A 19,336-nucleotide genomic window follows, 5' to 3' on the forward strand; every position below is an offset into this window, starting at 1 on the left:
TCCCTACCTCCCTTCCACTCTATCTAAAACTCAATGAAAAAATATCTTCAGGTGAAGATTAACAACAACAGAAAAAAAGTGAAGATAGTTTAAGGGACCTTTGGGACAATATGAAGCCTAATAACATCTGCATGATAGTAGTAGCAGAAGGAGAAAAGAGAGCAAGAAATCAAGAACCTGTTTGAGGCCTGTCCAGTTTGGCTCAGCAGTTAGAGCATCGGCCTGCAGTCCAGAGAGACCCAGATTCGGTTCCCGCCAAGGGTGCATACCTCGGTCGCAGTTTGTCCCGGCCCTGGTTGGTCATGCTGGTGGCAGCCACTCAATGTGTCCCTTTCACATCGATGTCTCTCTCTCTCTCTCTCTCTCTCTCTCTCTCTCTCTCTCTCTCTCTCTCCTTTCCACTCTATCTGAACAAAAAAAAAGGAAAAATGTCCTCAGGTGAGAATTTTAAAAAAAAGAACATGTTTGAAGTATTAATGACTAAAAACTTCCCTAACCTGGTGAAAACAAAAAAAAAAGATACACAAGTTAAGGTTGCACTAAATGTCCCAATTATGATGAACTCAAAGAAGCCCACACCAAGATACATCATAATTAAAATGCCAAAGGTTAAAGATAAAGAGAGAATCTTAATAGCAGCAAAAGAAAGACAGCGAATTACTTAAAAGGGAGCTCCCATTAAGCTGTCAGCTTATTTCTCAACAGAAACACTTTAGGCCAAAAGGGTTGGTATGATATATTCAAAGTGGTGAAAAGTATGAACCTACAACCAAGATTACTTGACACAGAAAGGCTATCATTTAAAATTGAAAGTAAAATAAAGAGCTTCCCAGACTAAACAAACAAACAAACAAAAAAAAACTAAAAGATTTCGTTACCACCAAACAAGTATTGCAAGAAATGTTAAAGAGCCTTCTTTAAGAAGAAAGACAAATATATAGAGAGAAATGAACATAGATATAAAGAATGGCAATTAATATTTATCAATAATAACTTTAAATGGAAATGGATTAAATGCTCCAATCAAAAGACATAAGGTAGATGAATGGATAACAAAACATGACCCATATATATAGTGTCTACAAGAGACCCACCTCAGAACAAAAGATACACATAGACTGAAAGGGAAAAGATGGAAAAAAGATACTCTATACAAATGGAAATAAAAATTTTAAAAAAACCTGTGGTAGCAATACTTATAGCAGATAAAATAGACTTCAAAACAAAAGCCATAAATAAAGACAGAGAAGGACATTACACAATACTAAAGGAATCAAGCCAACAGGAGGATTTAACCCTTGTAAAAATAATATACTCAACATGCAATACAGTCATAACAGGGGATTTTAACATCCCGTTGACATCAATGGATATATATTCCAGACAGGAAATCAATGAGGCAACAGCAATTTTAAATGACACACTGGACCAGATGGATTTAATTTATATTTAAAGAACATTTCATCCAAAAGCAGTAGAATATACATTCTTTTCAAGAGCACATGGAACATTTTCTAGGATAAACCACATGTTAGGACACAAAACAAGTCTCAATAAATTTAAGAAGATTAAAATCATGTCAAGCATCTTCTTGACCACAATGGTATGGCACTAGAATTCAATCACAAGAAAAAAAAACTGAAAAACGCTCAAAGACATGGAAGCTAAATAACATGTTGCTAAACAGTGAATGGGTTAACAATGAGCTCAAGGAAGTAATCAAAACATACCTCGAAAAAAATAAAGGAATGTAGAAGAAGAAGGTGGCATAGGTAAAAACAGTATATTGTGTCCTCCCACAACCTCATCAAAATTACAACAAAACTACAACACAACCATCATTCAGAACCACCTGAAATCAAGCTGAATAGAAGTCCTACAACTATAAAATTAAAGAAGCCACCACATCGAGACTGCTAGGAGGGGCAGAGGCACAGAGGCGTGAATGGGGTGGTCCCACACCCATGTGTGTGTTGGATAAAAATCAGGAGGGACCCCTCATCTGGGAAGGTCCTCCCTGAGGAATGAGGGGTTCTCATCCCACACCAGGAGACTAGCTCAGGGTCCCAGTGCCAGGGAGAAAAGTCCCCATAACTTTTGGCTGTAAAACCAGCGGGGACTGAGGCAGAGGGAGGCTGAGGTTGCAGAAGACCCAGCAGTTCCTCTTAAAGAGCCTGGGCACAGACTTACTCAGACCTGCACCCTCTGAGTTCTGAGAGGACGCAGCTTGAGGGGCACCAGAGAACAAGGAAGAACTGAGCTGTTTGGCCTCTGGATGAGGGCTGGAGGGGCAGCTTTCTCCTGAACAGACGTGCTGGTGGAGGCCATTTTTCCTTTGGTGAGCCCTTCCCCCTCAGGGCAAGGAGACAGCCATCATATCTGGGACTCCAAAATACTGGCTCATACTGTTGGCCCCACCCTGGTGATTCCCTGAGGCCCCGCCCCACACAACTTTCGGGCCCACTAAAGCTGTTTCCAAAGGTTTTACCATAAGATTGGATCCTGCTTTAGAGTTTCCTAAAATCTCTCAAAAAAGCAGCATCTGGTACCTGAGCCCACCAGTGCACCTGGCACCATCGGGTCAGTGGACACCCTGTGTCAACACAGACCAGTGCACAGTAGTAGAGCTGTCAAGGTGCTGGTTGTAGAAACCACAAATGGCTGAGAGCTCAGCACCATCCCCCGCAGTAGCAGCCCAATCAGAGTGGAGATATAACCCCAGCAACAGAGGCTGGGGAGCAGACATCCATCCCCAGGCAACAGAAGCACAGACCAACAGCAGAGAACTACCCCCCCCCCCAAAAAAAAAAAGAATTACAGCAACAGCTGAACAGGAGCTGAGCCTCACCGGGCAGCAGCACTCCCCAGCCACCAGCAGTGGGACCAGGGGCTCCATAGGGCCCTGTGTGACCCAGTGGCCCACAAGAGTGGTACAGAGGTGGGGCTCAAGAGAAACCAGTCTCAGTGAGCCCATACCTCTAGTTAAGTGGCCCCAGGCCTGGCACTAGAAGCAGACAGCCTTGGTTCACAACTTGGCTTTTCCTGGACACCTCTAAGCCCAGCACAAGAAGCAGCCATCTGCAGATCACTTTGTAGCTTATGCCTGGTGGCCCTGTATAGAATACCAGGCAGTGGCTGACCTTGCCCCAGAGCCAGAACACCTGGTGGATAGCTTCAGACCTCATCAAAACACCACCACCCAACCACCTCCACAAGTGACACACTCAATGGGTGGACTCAGTGGGTACCAGAACCCTGCTAAAGTAAGTCTTGCTTTGTGTGGTGGGCCCCGGTATAGCTGATCGTCCAAAGTAGTGGCTTGTGGGCACAACCAGTCCTTGCAGCTGATTAACCTGAGTAAACGCCTCCCACTGATGTGCCAACAGCAATTAAGACTCAATTACAAGGGAAGGGTGTACAGTCTACACTAGGGGTGCACCACTAGGGTCCAGATGAGGTGATCAGGGAGACTGTGCCACTGTATCCTACAGGACACTTACAATAGTAGGCCACCCTACAAAGCCTAGGAGCATAGCAACTCTGCCTAATACATAGAAACAATCACAGAGAAGCAGCCAAAATAAGGAGACAAAGAAACACGTCCCAAATGAAAGAAAAGAACAAAACTCCAGGAAAAGAACTAAACAAAATGGAGATAAGCAATCTAACAGATGCAGAGTTCAGAACACAGGCTATAAGGTTGTTCAGGGAACTTGGTGAGACATACAAGAGACTTAGTGAGACCTTCAATGAACTTAAGGAGACCTCTGAGGAACTTAGTGAGAACATCAACAACATAAAAAAGGGCCAGTCAGAAATTAAGGATGCACTAATTGAAAGAATAATTACAGGACATCAATAGTAGAGTAGGTAAATCCAAGAAGCAAACCATCGATTTGGAATATAAGAAAGCAGAAAACACTCAACTAGAACAGCAAAAAGAAAAAAAGAATCCAAAAAAATGAGAATAGTATAAGGAGCCTCTGGGACAACTTCAAGCATGCCAACATTCGCATCATAGGGGTGCCCAAAGGAGAAGAGAGAGAGCAGGAAATTGAAAAACAATTTAAAACAATAATGACAGAAAACTTCCCTAACTTGGTGAAGGAAACAGATTACAAGTCCAGGAAGCACAGAGTCCCAAACAAGTTGAACCCAAAGAGGTCCACACCAAGACACATCATCATCAAAATGCCAAAGGTTAAATACAAAGAGAGAATCTTAAAAGCAGTGAGAGAAAATCAGTTCATTACCTACAAAGAAGCTCCCATAAGACTGTCAGCTGATTTCTCAAAAGAAACTTTGCAGATCAGACAGGAGTGGCAAGAGATATTCAAGATGATGAAAAGCAATGACCTACAACCAAGATTACTCTATCCTGAAAAGCTATAATTTAGAATTGATGGCCATATCAAGAGTTTCCCAGACAAGAAAAAGCTAAAGGAATTCATCACCACCAAACCAGTATTATATGAAATATTGAAGGGTCTTTTTGAAGGCAAAGAAGAACTAAAACATGAACAATAAAATGGCAATTAATAATATCTATCAACAATTGAATCCACAAACAAAATGAGCAAGCAGAACAGAAACAGATTCATAGATACAGAGAAGTTTTTGTTGCATGCCAAATGGGTGGGAGCAGGGAGGGTGGGTGAAAAAGATGAAGGAATTAAGAAGTATAAATTTGTTGTTAGACTGATGAACCTCAAAGGGAAAGGGAGAGGCAAGGTGGGATGAGATAAACCAAAGAACTTCTATGCATATATGTACAACCAATGGACACCGACAATAGTGTGAGGAAGGCAGGAAGGGGCAGGAATGGGGAGGAGGAGGTCAATGGGGAAAAAAGGAAGAAACATCTGTAATACATTCAACAATAAAGATGAGTTTAAAAAACAAACAAACAAACAACAACAACAAAAAACCATAGCCATGTTGCTAGTGTAAAAAAAAATTTAAAATTAAAATAGAACACAACAACCCAAAATCTATGGGACACAGCAAAAGCAGTCCTAAGAGGAAATGCTCAAAAACATTAAAAGCCTAGCATTAAAGCATTAAATGCTTCATAGCATTAAAGGCCTAGCTCAAAAACAAAATAATCTCAGATAAACAATCTAACTTTACACCTAAATGAACTAAATCAACAACAACAAACAAGGCCCAAACTGAATAGAAGAAAGGAAATAACAAAGATCAGAGCAAAAACAAATGAAATAGAGCCTAACAACAACAAAAAAAAAGGTCAATGAAAGCAAGAGCTGGTTCTTTGAAAAGATGAACAAGATTGACAAACCTTTAAGTAGACTCATCAAGAAAAAAAGAAAGCAGACCAAAATAAGTAAAAGAGTAGAAGCAACAACTTCTAGTAGAAGTAATGGCACAGAAATACAAAGCATTGTAAGAAAATATTATAAACAACAATATGCAAACAAATAGGACAAACTGGACAAAATGAATAAATACCTAGAAAAATATAATCTTCCAAAACTGAATCAGGAAATTCTGAATAGACTGATTACAACTAATGAAATTAAAACAGTAATTTAAAAACTCCAAACAAACAAAAGTCTTGGACCACATGGCTTTATAGGTGAATTTTTCCAAATATTCACAGAAGAATTAATACCCATTCTTCTCAAACTATTTCAAAAAATTCAAGAGAAGACTTCCAAGTTCTTTTTACAAGGCCAGCATTATCCTAATTCCAAAACCAGATAAAGACACTACAAAGAAAGAAAATTAAAGACCAATATCTCTGATGAACATAGATGCTAAAATACTCAACAAAATATTAGCAAATCAGATCCAGCAATTTATTAAAAAGATAATACACCACAACCAGCTAGGATGTATGCTACGGATGCAAGGCTGGTACAATATTCACAAGTCAATAGACATGATACATCACATAAACAAAATAAAGAATAGAAGTCACATGATCATATCAGTAGATGTGGAAAAAATCATTTGACAAAATTCAGCACCCATTTATGAGAAAAACTCTAAACAAAGTGGAAATAGGTGGAACATATCTCAATGTAGTGAAGGCTACATATGACAAACACACAGCCAACATCATACTCAGTGGGCTACAAGTAAAAGTGTTTCTGCTAATATTGGGAACAGGACTGGGATGTCTGCTTTCATCACTCTTATCCAACATAGTACTGCAAGTCCAAGACACAGCATCAGACAAGAAGAAATAAAAAGCATCTAAATTGAAAAGGAAGAAGTAAAACTGTTATTATATAGGTGACATGATACTGTATATAAAGAAACCTAAAGAATGCATCAGAAAACTACTAGAACTGATAAATTAATTCATTAAAGTAGTAGAATACAAAATAAATTCCTAGAAATCAGTCGCATTTTTATACACCAATAATAAACTATCAGAAAAGGAAACTAAGAAAACAATTTCATTTACAACTGCATCAAAAAATAAATAAAATAAAATGCCTAGGAATAGATTTAACCAAGGATGTAAAAGACCTATACTCAGAAAATTATAACACTAAAGAAAGAAATTGAAGAAGTTGCAAATAAGTGGAAGCATGTACCATGGTCATGGATAGGAAGAACTAACATCATTAAAATGTCTATACTACCCAAAGCTACAGAGTCAATGCTATCCTTATCAAGATACAAATGGCGTATTACACAGAACTGAAACAAATATTCCAAAAATGTCTAATGGAACCACAAAAGACCCAGAATAGCCTCAGCAATCTTAAGAAAGAAGAAAGTTGAAAACATCATGCTACCTGATATCAAACTATACTATAAGGACATAGTAATTAAAACAGGATGGCACTGGCCTAAAGACAGACATATCGATCACTATAACAGAATATGAAATCCATAAATAAACCATGCCTTTATGATTATTTAATACTTGACAAAAGAGGCAAAAACATACAATGGGGTAAAGATAGTTTATTCAATAAATGATGTTGAGAAAAGTAAAGATATACATGTAAAAAAATTAAACTAGACCACCTCCTTATATCTTATACCATACACAATATTAGACTTGAAACCATAAAATTTCCAGAAAAAAACAGACAGCCCTGGCCGGTTTGGCTCAGCGGTTAGAGCGTCGGCCTGTGGTCTGGAGAGACTTGGGTTTGGTTCCCGCTAAGGGCGCATACCTCGGTTGCAGTTTGTCCCCGGCCCTGGTCAGTTTTGTGGGTGGCAGCCACTCGATGTGTTCCTTTCACGTTGATGTTTCTCTCTCTCTCTGTTCCTCTCTCTCCCTCCCACTCTACCTGAACAAAAAAATGGAAAAATGTCCTCGGGTGAGGATAAAAAAATAAAAATAAAAAAACAGACAGTGAAATCTCAGATATTTAAAACCACAATGAAATATCACTTCACACCTGTCCAAATGGCTATCATCAATAAATCAACAAACACGTGTTGATGAGGATGTGGAGAAAAGGGAACCATCATGCAGTGTTGGTGGGAAAGCAGTTTTGTGCAGCCACTGTCAAAAACACTTTAGAGGTTCCTCAAAAAATTAAAAATGGGACTACCTTATGACCTAGATCTTTCACTTCTGGAAATTTATCCAAAAAAACCGGAAACACTGATTCAAAAGAATATGTGCACCCCTATGATCAGTGCAGCATTATCTACAATAGCTAAATTTTAGAAGCAGCCCAAATGCCCATTAGTAGACAAGTAGGTAAAAAAGTGGTGATACATTTACACAGGGGAATACTTCTCAGCCATAAAAGAAGAAGGAAATCTTACCTTTTGCGACAGCATAGATAGACCTGGAGAGTATAATGCTAAGTGAAAGAGTTGCAGGGAAGTGGGGTATATGGTGATAGAAGGAGACATAACTTTGGGTGATGAACACCCACCATATACAGAGAGTATATTATAGAATTGTACACCTGAAACCTCTATAATTTTATTAACCAATGTCACCCTAATAGATTCAGTAAAAATGAAAAAATAGCCCTGACCAGTTCAGCTCAGCGGTTAGAACATCGGCCTGCGGTCCAGAGACACCCAGGTTCGGTTCCCGCTAAGGGCACGTACCTCAGTTGCGGTTTGTCCCTGGCCCTGGTTGGGTTGTGTGGGTGGCAACCTCTTGATGTGTCCTTTTCACATCGATGTTTCTCCCTCTCTCTCTCCCTCCTGCTCTATCTGAACAAAAAATGGAAAAAAAAAAATTTCCCTTGGGTGAGGATAAAAAATAAATAAAAATGAAAAAGTAAAATTTTGCTGTCTTATTTCTCAGATATACTTTAAATTATTTTAAAACCAATTTGATTCCAAAATTTATTTTACTTATTAATGTTATGAGTACAGATATTTTGGCACTCTAGTGTGTTCACATTTAAAAATGCAAATATCCCATTCTCCAGTTGCAGAGACCACTAATGCCTGAAGGGGCTTGAACTATAATGAATGGGTTTTTCAATTTACATAATAAAATTGCAAAACTAATAGCTCTTACTTCTGCCATTTTTCCTGAACTCGTTTGAGTTAAAGATATTTTGAAAAAAAATAGTATTTTCAACAACTTAAGTATCATTTGGAAATCAGATTTGTCAGGATCCTATAAAGTCACAGATTAGAAATATATAAAGACGGCAAATGTATTTTGTTTGCTTGCTTATTTAATCTATAGCTTTAAGAACATTTTTCAAATGTTAGCCATATGTGAGATCTCTTCCTGATTGCAAATGATGGTTCCATTACATATATAGTGAATACTTGTTCGCATGGGTCCATGCCGTCTAATTACTTCAAGGCCACAACATATGCTTACCTGTGCTCCCATAACTCTACAATGACATCTCATATTATTTTAAGTTCCCTTGACTATATATTTAATTAATTTCTTCTGCCCAAGAAGTAGTCATGGCATTATATCTTACCACTTCAGAGAAGCTAAATCGGAATGATACACATCCAATGAACTAAGACCTCATTAATGATATTAAAATATATTCTTTTATTTATTTATTTTTTTTATCCTCACCCGAGGATATTTTTCCATTTTTTGTACAGATAGAGTGGGAGGGAGAGAGAGGAAGGGAGAGAGAGTGAGAAACATCGACGTGAAGGGACACATCGAGTGGCTGCCACCCGCACGACCAACCAGGGCCGGGGACAAACTGCAACCGAGGTACGTGCCCTTAGCGGGAACCGAACCCGGGTCTCTCCCGACCACAGGCCGACGCTCTAACCGCTGAGCCAAACCGGCCAGGGCTTACAATATATTCTTTATAATTCTGTTTTACTACTACAAGTTTGAGAGATAAATATTTCAAAAATACGTGAACCACAGAAGACAATCCAGTCTCCATAGGCTAAAATCATGAAACTAACAAATAGGTGGACAATAAGGGATCATTTACTTCCCTTTGTTAGTTACTCTAAAGTACTTATATTTTAAAGTGTACTATAAAGTATTCAGATTTAGAAATGTCATCCTTGGAAAAAATCGTGGCATTTACCATTACTGTTTCCCTCCCATAGATGGGATCTATCACGCTATTTGTTAGGTTTCATAATAACATATTTTAAAGTTGGCTTTGTCTTCTCTCTTTTGTGTATTAAGTATTCATGTTTGCCACTATTGTTCACTTTCCTGATCACCCAAGCCATACCAGAGCGCTCTATCATATCTCAACGAGACAGGCCGGGAGCAATTACAAATACAGAATAGGTAGTGTACAGGGAGCACTAATTGCCATGTAAAGTATCCACCTATTTCCTGACAAACCAACATCCTAAGCAGTTGTGAAATATAGCTCTTCCTATCTAAAGTTACCCTAGGATTTCATTTCACTGCATAATAATAATAAAAAAACAAATCATTTGTCAGTACAACTTGGATTGTGTGTGTCCTTCCTTTCACTAATACATAATTCATCTCAAATTGCTCAAGGTTGGAATTATGGGAACACAGCTCAGGAGTTAAATGAAAAACAACAACAACAGAATTATATAGGAAAATATTATTGGCTATGCCTATTGCTTTACACTTTTCTCAGTCCAAAAAACTGGATATTGTTAACATGTCTATAGGCTAGGGACCAGTTTCAAAACACCACCAAACATCCACTGCCTGTATGCAGTTAAACCCAGAAGTGATGTATATAATATGTGAGAGAAATAGACACAGCTTTTTGGCAAAAGGGAAAACATGCATAAAATTGAATATTATATTTTATCAGTTCACATTTTTTTCAGTCTTTCTATAAAAGCTAATAAATTATGAATCAAAAATAATATCAAACATTCTTAGAAACAATAATGATGTGCTCAGTAAATAAAATTGCATTTGGGGATTTTTTCTGAATAGAAATATTTTCTGAAAGAGTTGCACTAGTTAACTAAATGTCAGAATGCTGCATAATACAGGAGCTGTCATCTTCTGCAGCTAAAATTTTTTAAATTCATGGACTTCTAATAAGAGTGTAACCTTCAGACAACATTTAAAATAAAATCTATTTTTCCCTGCCGGACACAATTTACTACTTTCTAGAAAACACAGTCACACATACACACACAAAAATGATTTTATTAGAAGTGGTCATTGAAATAGAGATGTAGACTTTGGGGAGGAAAAGAAAAACACCAAGTTTGAAATAATAATAATAATATTCCTCAGGTTAGGCATTTCCTCTCAGTTTATGAATAACTGGCTTAGAGAACCCAACGGCAAACCTTACTTCTTAAACAGCATCATGTGTAGCTGATAAGGGTTTTCATATTGACATTTTCTGTGGTTCTTCACTAGTCTCTTTTTAAAGCTTTGGTCCCTATTGATCCACATGCCTATGTTCTCTTTTAGATATTCTTCTCAAGGAATATACTTTCACAGACTAGTAAGTATGTGAACCAAGAGAAAAACATGACCTCAGGAAAATATTGTGGGGCAACAGGGATAGGTTTATGTAAGATGTCTGCCATTATCTGGAGAATGAGATTGAAAATTGTGGAGGTAGGGGGAGGATGCAGTAGGTATGCATTTCTAAACCAAAAGAAAAAAAAAAATGATGTTTTACAAATAATGGCATTTTTAAACCTTCTTGTATCATTTCTTAAAAATAATTTGGGGTTAATTGAATGTAGGGCATTGGGTAACTTGCCAGCTGTTCTAATTATTATATTTCCATATTTTTAATTAGTTGCAAAGTTACAAACAAGCTTCCCCCCCTAAAAAATTAACCATGAAGGCTAATTTATTGATAACAAACCCTGAGGCTACTAAACAGGCTGGTGATCTAGTTTAGTTTAAAATTGTTCTAAATTTCCTATGTTCTAAAATATGAGAATTATGTATGTAAAAGGGAGTTTTTAGTTTGTACTAGCTCAGATTGTCATTTTGAGAAGGGAAAGCTGAGCTGCAGACTGATTAACTGCTTGCCTAAGGTAAAAAATGCTAAAAAGAAATTCACAGATGCCAGAGTCAGTATAGAGTTCAAATTGTTTTCTGATGCTCAAAGATAGGATTACGTTGGAAGGTAGGTACTGGTATGAGTTACCCAAGGTCTTACTCTTTATGTTCAGGAACAAAGATAAGGAGCAAGTAAAAGAACTGGACAACTCTAATAATGGTTTCAGAGGGGAAAGGAACACTGATGTACAATTTTTTAAGCTGTTTAGGGATATCCTTTTCAGAGACCAAAGTTTTGTGCAAAACATCCCATCACAATTGTTCCCTTGAGGAATCTACCAAATAATCAATCAAATAATATATATGTAAATATGTAAATACATATGCACATAAACAAGTAAATGATATTTTTATAAATACATAGTCACCAAGTTTAAGAGATGCTACAATTCATCCTCCTAGGAGATTACCACTGAATTATTAATTAAAACTTCTGAGAGTTCCTGCAGTTATTAGAGACTGAATTCTTAGAAAAAGAACCTCCCTGCTCCCTCTCTGGCCCTGCACACAGAGATTTTAAACTTGTTATACTCAGTTTCCTTAACGTATACTGACCTGGTAGCCCTTTTTATTACACCTATTAACATGCTGTAGAAATCGTGTCCTAAAGAGCATTTTTGAGGAAATAATGTCTTAAGCATTCACCTCCATGCACAGAACAATTTGGGCTGAAGAAATGAAGAGATAAAACATGAACTAATGCAATGAACACTACACATGCTGTTTATTTTTTCCATATTAGCCCTTCTCAGCAAGCAGTTCTTCTCCTAAACCCATTAAACTGATGTGCCTTTTTATTTTTTTAATTGAGGTACAATGGATATATGATCATTATATCGTTTTAGATGTACAATATGATTCAATACTTGTATATATTGTGAAATGATCACCACAATAAATCTAGTTAACATCCATCACCATGCATAGTTACAACATTTTTGTTTTTCTTGTAATGAGAATTTATAAGATTTACTCTCTTAGATATGTTTTTATTCTTGTTCTCTTAGCTTTCCTCACTACTACACAGCTAAACGGTTAGTAAAGTAATTAGTTTGGACAAAGAGAAAAACCAGCTTGGCTGCTGTGTCTCATGAAGGTTAAAATTTATGGGTATGCTTTTTAAAGATTGCCTTGCACACTATACAATTTAAAATAATACCCAATAGCCTAGTCTGTATGGCTTAGTGGTAGAGCATTGACCCATGCACCAGGAGGTCACTGGTTCAATTCCTGGTCAGGGCACATGCCTCATTTGTGGCTTGATTCCCAGTAGGGGCATGCAGGAGGCAGCCAATCGATCTTTCTCTTTCATCAGTGTTTCTCTCTCTCTCTCCCTCTCCCTCCGTGTCTCTGAAATCAATAAAAGAATATATTAAATAATAACAATGCCCCATAATTTATATAAAAGGTGATTGCAAAGATTAAATATGTTATTGCATGTATAGTTCTTAGCACATAATTTACACAAAACTCTCATTAAATATTAGTGTTAATAATAGAAATGTCCATTTACAAACTAAAGTGTGAAATATAGCCAATTTTTTTCCACTTTCATTTAAACAATTTCACGTCCCTTTTGACATGCCACCTCCACCCCAGCACCAACCTACTGAGATACCAGGACATTTAACTTCATTTGATATCCATGGATTAGTTTTCATGGTGTTGCTGCAGTCCAGTTCGACACCATTCAAATGCTTTGGAGGAAGTTCAGTAGCTGTGAGCATCTGGTGCTCAGTTTGTCTTTCACATAGGCTGCTACTAACATGTCCATCATTCTATTCCTCCATGTGCCTTTAGTTTCAATGATTCTGTTGCTGCTCCTATATAGTATATGGGGCTTGGAAATGACTATATTGCTGTTTACATGCCAAAGATATGACCTGGGAATCCCATCTGGCTTGACATGCGACACACTTCCATGGCACCAGAATCAAGAAGCAAGATACAAGAACCAATAACTCTCATGACTCCCAAAGTCTCCAAATATGTCTTCCCTCTCCTTTCCTTCCCTCCCCTTCCCGTCTCTTTTCCTCTTTCCCTCTCTCTGTCTCTAGACGGGGGAGAACTCTCTTGCTATTTAATCTGTTGGAGACTGACATCTGTCCTCCCAAAATAGTTTGTCTAAGTCTAAGAATTTGGCTTTTGAAGCCAAAACAACAAAACAAGATATTTTGAGGAAAATATTTATTTTCTACTATGCCTTCTCCCCAGCACTATCTTATTTAAATTATTTATAATAATTATTCTGTGAAGGGATGAAGTATATCATTTTTTATGGAAGTGACATCAATCTCCAGACTGTGGTGAGCAATAGGATTAATAAATACAATAAACAAATTTTATCATTTTGCTCCAAAGTTTGTCCTTGTGTTTCTATTTTTTTACGTAGGAACTTAGAAAAATATTCTTTATGCCTGAGGGCTACTCCTTGTCTCAGATAGATACAACTAGTTCTTGTCACAGAGAGATTTACCCTATTGATATAATTGGGTTTAAGTATAAAAAAAAAATTGCTATTTGTTTTCTATTTAGCTCATCTGGGATTTGTTCACTGGTTGATTTTATTCCCTGCCACCCCTTCTTCTTTTGCATTAACTGAGATTTTTAAAATCTTTTTTTTTTCTTTTTTTTTTAAACGTGTGGTTTCAACTTATTTTATTTTTTATTTTAAAATATATCAAACATGCAAAGGAATGCATATATAGAAATACATCTTTTTTAGTGGAAGTAATAAAAATAGCATTTATGAGCCTACCACTTATCTTAAGAAATTGAACATTTTCATTACCTTTGAATACCTCTTCCGTTTTATTTTCTGTGTTGATTTTTAGTTATACAAGTTTGTTGCATATTTTAGTGGTTGCTCTAGAAATTGTAATATATATTCTTAACTTTCAACAGTATATTAAGAATTATTATGCATTGATGTATAGCAAAAAAAACAAACAAATAAAAGTAGCATTCTTTTATTTATCCTGATCCCATATTTTGAGCTAATTTTATCATACATACTTTTACATATCTTATAAAAGTCACAAGTCATTATTATTTTTTTATTTAAGCATCATTAAATGTAAATAAACTAACAGAAAAGAAGTGTTATTTTATATTTATTTATATGTTTTCCATCTATGGTGCATTTCATTATTTTGAGTAGATCTAACTTTCTATCTAGTATCATGTTCCTTTAAATTTCTTGAACATTTTTTGTAGTGGTTCTCTGAGCTTTTGTTTTATCTGAAAACATTTCTATTTCCCCTTCATTTATTAAGCATATCTGTGCATTATAAATAATTCTAGGTTGACTTTGTTTTCTTTCAGTGCTTTAAAGATGGCATTTATTTTATTATAGTTTGCAATACTTCTCAACTATGTTAATGTTAATCCTATGTGACACTGTTCTGTATACTAAGAGACAAAAATATTCACCATTTTTGTCATGATCTGTCTTGAATTGCATGAGTTTTTAATTATCCAAAGACTATGGCAAGGCAGACTGTGCCTAAAACATAACTGCTTCATACTAGTAAAACATTTCGTCATCAAGATTACTGCAAAAGTTGTTGAGAAAACATCTGAAACATTAAAAAAAAAAACAAAAAAAAACATAAAATGTACAAAATATTTTTCAAAAATATAAAACATTTTGCATTAAATCGTTTCCAAGTGTTTGATTATTGAACTGAAGTAGATGGAAAGATGATTGCAAACTCCGTAAAAAAGATATGAGAAAGAGCCCTGGCCGGTTTGGCTCAGCAGTTGGAGCGTCAGCCTCCGGTCCTGAGAGACCTGGGTTCGGTTTCCGCTAAGGGCATGTACCTTGGTTGCAGTTTGTCCCCAGCCCTGGTTGGGTTGTGTGGGTGGCGACCACTCGATGTGTCCCTTTCACGCCGATGTTTCTCTCTCTCTCTCTCCCTCCCACTCTATCTGAACAGAATATAAAAAAAAATGTCCTTGGGTAAGGATAAAAAATAATAATAATTTAAAAAAATATATGAGAAAGAAAATACGCTAATATTATAAAAGTTTGCATCTGTTAAAAAGTTAGGAAATATGAACACCTTAATACCTAGGTATGTCTAGAAGATAAATAAAACATAAGAAAGTTCAGAAAAATAAAAGCATCATTCCAATTAGTTTTATGTTTATTTTAATTAGAAATAAATATTAAAGAAGCTAGCTATACTTGGAAAATCATGATTAAATAATAAAAATAGAAACAGTCTTTATTATTTTAAGCATATACCATCATTTTTGACCAAAATTATTCCAAATTTAATTTTAGTGATATATGTAAATACCAAGATGTTTTACTAAGTTGCAACATAAATATCAAACTGGATTTTTAGAAGTTGTAAATGAAATAGGAGAAGTGACCAAAAACAAGTGGATAAACTGTTAATTATTGCCTTTGGCATGCAATTAATAATACCTTATTTAAGTATGTAGAGTTTATGATTTATAAAATATGTTTATAATCCTCATTTTTCCCAACAACTCTATGAGCAAAGTGAAGAAAAGTCTTAGGAAAAGGGGAGGTAGGATTCAAAGTTTACAGAGAACCTTTCTATTTGCTTCCAATTCCATTTTAAACCTTTAATTCTTTACTTTCAAATTCTGATAATATTTGTCATAAGGAAAGCTGGAAGCTTACAAAGGAAATGTTCCTTGCCCCACTTTTTAAAAATAATGTAAGGGTAGAATCAGAAATGCCTTTCACATTACTAACCCAAGTAATACAAAAGCAACAAACCAGAACATTCCAATATTATCAAGTAGCATATTTTATGATATCAAAATACAGCAGATAAAATTTATGGCAAACTTGTTTATTTATGCCAAGAAAATCTCTTAACTCAATTCTTTTAATGTTATACTTGAAACCACCTCAACACTGAAGCTATTATAAAATGTAATTTAAGATTTTAATTAAGAACCTCAATGTTTTTCTTTAAATCTCTGCTAGCAAGCTATGTAACTCCTTCGAGACTTATTGAATTATGTATTTTTGGAGAATGGAGATAAAAAATGTAATGTGTAAAATAAGTTGACCCAATTATAATTCCATTGGTTAAATTTTTTAAACTGTGCTATATTTTAGCAGAGTTGATTCTCCAGAAAATCTGATAAAGTTCCTCTAAGGAATTCCCCTTGTTCTGGGTTTGATCCATATTTAGGACAGGAGATGTATTCTATTGTCCCTTTCCTTCTGGCCCCACCCCCACCCCAATTTCTTGCTACACATTTTCATGTTAAGCAATGATCATGGCTATAGAACAAAGCTTTATCATTGAAATAGTCCCAAGGACTATTGGAAAGGTGAAGGAGAAGAACTCCATGAAATCTAAATGCCACAATACAAAACTAGGAGAAATTATTTTGAGATTCCTCTTCCCTCAACACATCCTCCTGGTCCCTTCCTCAGAGAACTTGTCTTAATACACTAGTATTTGATTTCAGACCAATTGCCATCTTAACAGAGGCAATAAAATAATAAAAATCTTTCTAAAGGTAAATAAATTAGTATCTAAGTTTGTATTCTCATATATTGGGAAAATATATTTGGTGTCACTGGAAAATGATGTCAGTAAAATCATTCAAGTTTGGAAGTGTTCTATCCTGCTCAGATAGCAAACCAGCTAGTGCTTGTGTCTGGTTTACCTAAAGATTTCACTATAGGATTGGAGAGACTCTTTGTATCAAGTTTTCTAAACATGCACATTAAGAAACCAGACTAATATTTCCATTATAATGGGTAATTTAATCTAAATTCAATCCACATCATCAGCATTTTTTTTAGTCAACAGGAGTGCAGCAAGTTTAATGTACTGGTGTTTAAAAATCATTCTGACATATTTTAACTTGAACTTTTTGGAATAAGAGATAAAATTTTTTTCATTTATTTTTTTAAATTATTTTTACTTATCCCTAAGTTTATGTCTCAAATGAAATAATAATATTCACAGAAGTTAACTCACAATAAAGAATTGTTAACTTAAAAGTAAACCATTTCCTGCCTGGCTGGTGTAGCTCAGTGGTTGAGCACTGACCTATACACCAAGAGGTCTCTGGTTCAATTCCTGATCAGGGCACATGCCTGGGTTGTGGTCCGATCCCCAGTGGGGTCTTACAGGAGGCAGCCATTCAATATTCTCTCTCAGCAATGTCTCTAGCTCTCTCATTCTCCCTTCCTCTCTCTCTAAAATCAATAAAGAAATTTTTTAAATAAACAAATAAACTATTTCCTGAATTCACTGAGTTTTCACTTGTTAAAGTAATCTGTCTTTAATTTTGGTATCAGCTTCTTTATAATGACTTCATGTAATTGCAGGTACAGAGATATCTATGCTTGTGGCATCACCAGCAAATTATTTATGAGCTTATTGATACTATACTGAAACTCCTTGGGTATTTTGTGCATTCTCATTCTATGAATTTATAGGTAAAGAAATTTTTTATGTAAAAAATGTAAATCTCACCAAATGAAGAAACTACAAAGTGCTATTCAGCATAATAAAATTCCACACACATACCGCTGTTGATAACTGCATAAAGCCTTACTCTGGATTTAGCATGTACTTTCTTTTGGTAGATGGTACTGAGACCATGTACCATGTACTTTGGTAGATGATACTATAGCTAGGTAATTCAGAAGATCCATCTCTGAAGAGCCAAGAATTAGACCTAATCACACAATGTCAGGGGAAGGGTCTAAGGACCACACCATTGTCATGGCTCAGCAATGAGGATGGTCATATTCAAACGCAAAGATCTTCACCTCTGCCACATCAGAATCAACTGTACTAGTTTTTGTGCTTGAAAGGAGAAATGGTGTCTCCTTCCACCCCCACCCCAATGACACCACCTTCTCACTTTGTTTAAGTCTATATCAAAACCTCTATTAAATTTACCCTCTTTATTTTTGTCTACTGCAATATAGATACTTTTCTAATAAATAGATGCTCAATAATATTTGTTTAATTAAATTGAAATGTTAATATTTCATGATAAGTAGAAGCTGAGGTTGGGGCTACCCTAAATAATTAGCTCATCTGCTTTTTATTTTTCTAAAATTAATTAAACTATTTTGTCCAAGTTTCATCAACGTGTTTTTCATGATTTAATATTATTTACTCTTTCTGATTTTTTTATAGACTCATTGGTTGCCCAGCATCGGAAGCTAAGCAGTGAAATAAACAGGCTTGGGAGTGTCAGATACATCTTAATTCTGAAGCACTGAATCATTCAGCCAGTCAGTTTTTAAAAACAATAATAAAGTAGAAAAACAGAAGGGGAGAAAAGGTTAGGAACATTTTTTTTTTCTTCACAAGTGTACTTGTTTCTGCAAATGGTTTCAATGAATCATTTCAAAATTGAGCAAAAAACAGATGTCAGTTAATTAGAGATTTGAATTTAATGACATGGTTCCATAGGTATGGCACACAAAACATCTGTGTTCTAGTACCTAACATTAATTTAATTTCTTCACAGGAATCATTTACATTTTTCTTCATTTTCAATAAATTATTTTTCACCACACAAAATAACATTATGGTTTTGAAGTTGTTGCCATCTAAACCATGCACAGTGAGGCCGACTCGACAGCTTTTACTTAAAAAGTTTTGCATTCTATGGGGAACCACGTGCAAGACCAACAAGCTACAATCAAGTAATTCTAAATTATGTAGACATTACCTTCTCTGTGCCACGTGAGATTTAAGGTTAGTGGGATTAATAGTTCATACAGTTTGCTATTGTACATGTCAGTTTACGATATGAGCTTTTTCAGATTTCACTTTATTCTTGCTTTGTACGATTGTGCTTATAAAACATAAGATAAGAACCAATCTAATGCTTGATGTCTAATCAATGCATTTGAATAAATAATGTCATTTTATTCTC

The sequence above is a fragment of the Molossus molossus genome, unplaced genomic scaffold (genome assembly GCF_014108415.1).
Source record: "Molossus molossus isolate mMolMol1 unplaced genomic scaffold, mMolMol1.p scaffold_m16_p_10, whole genome shotgun sequence".
Taxonomy (NCBI): domain Eukaryota; kingdom Metazoa; phylum Chordata; class Mammalia; order Chiroptera; family Molossidae; genus Molossus; species Molossus molossus.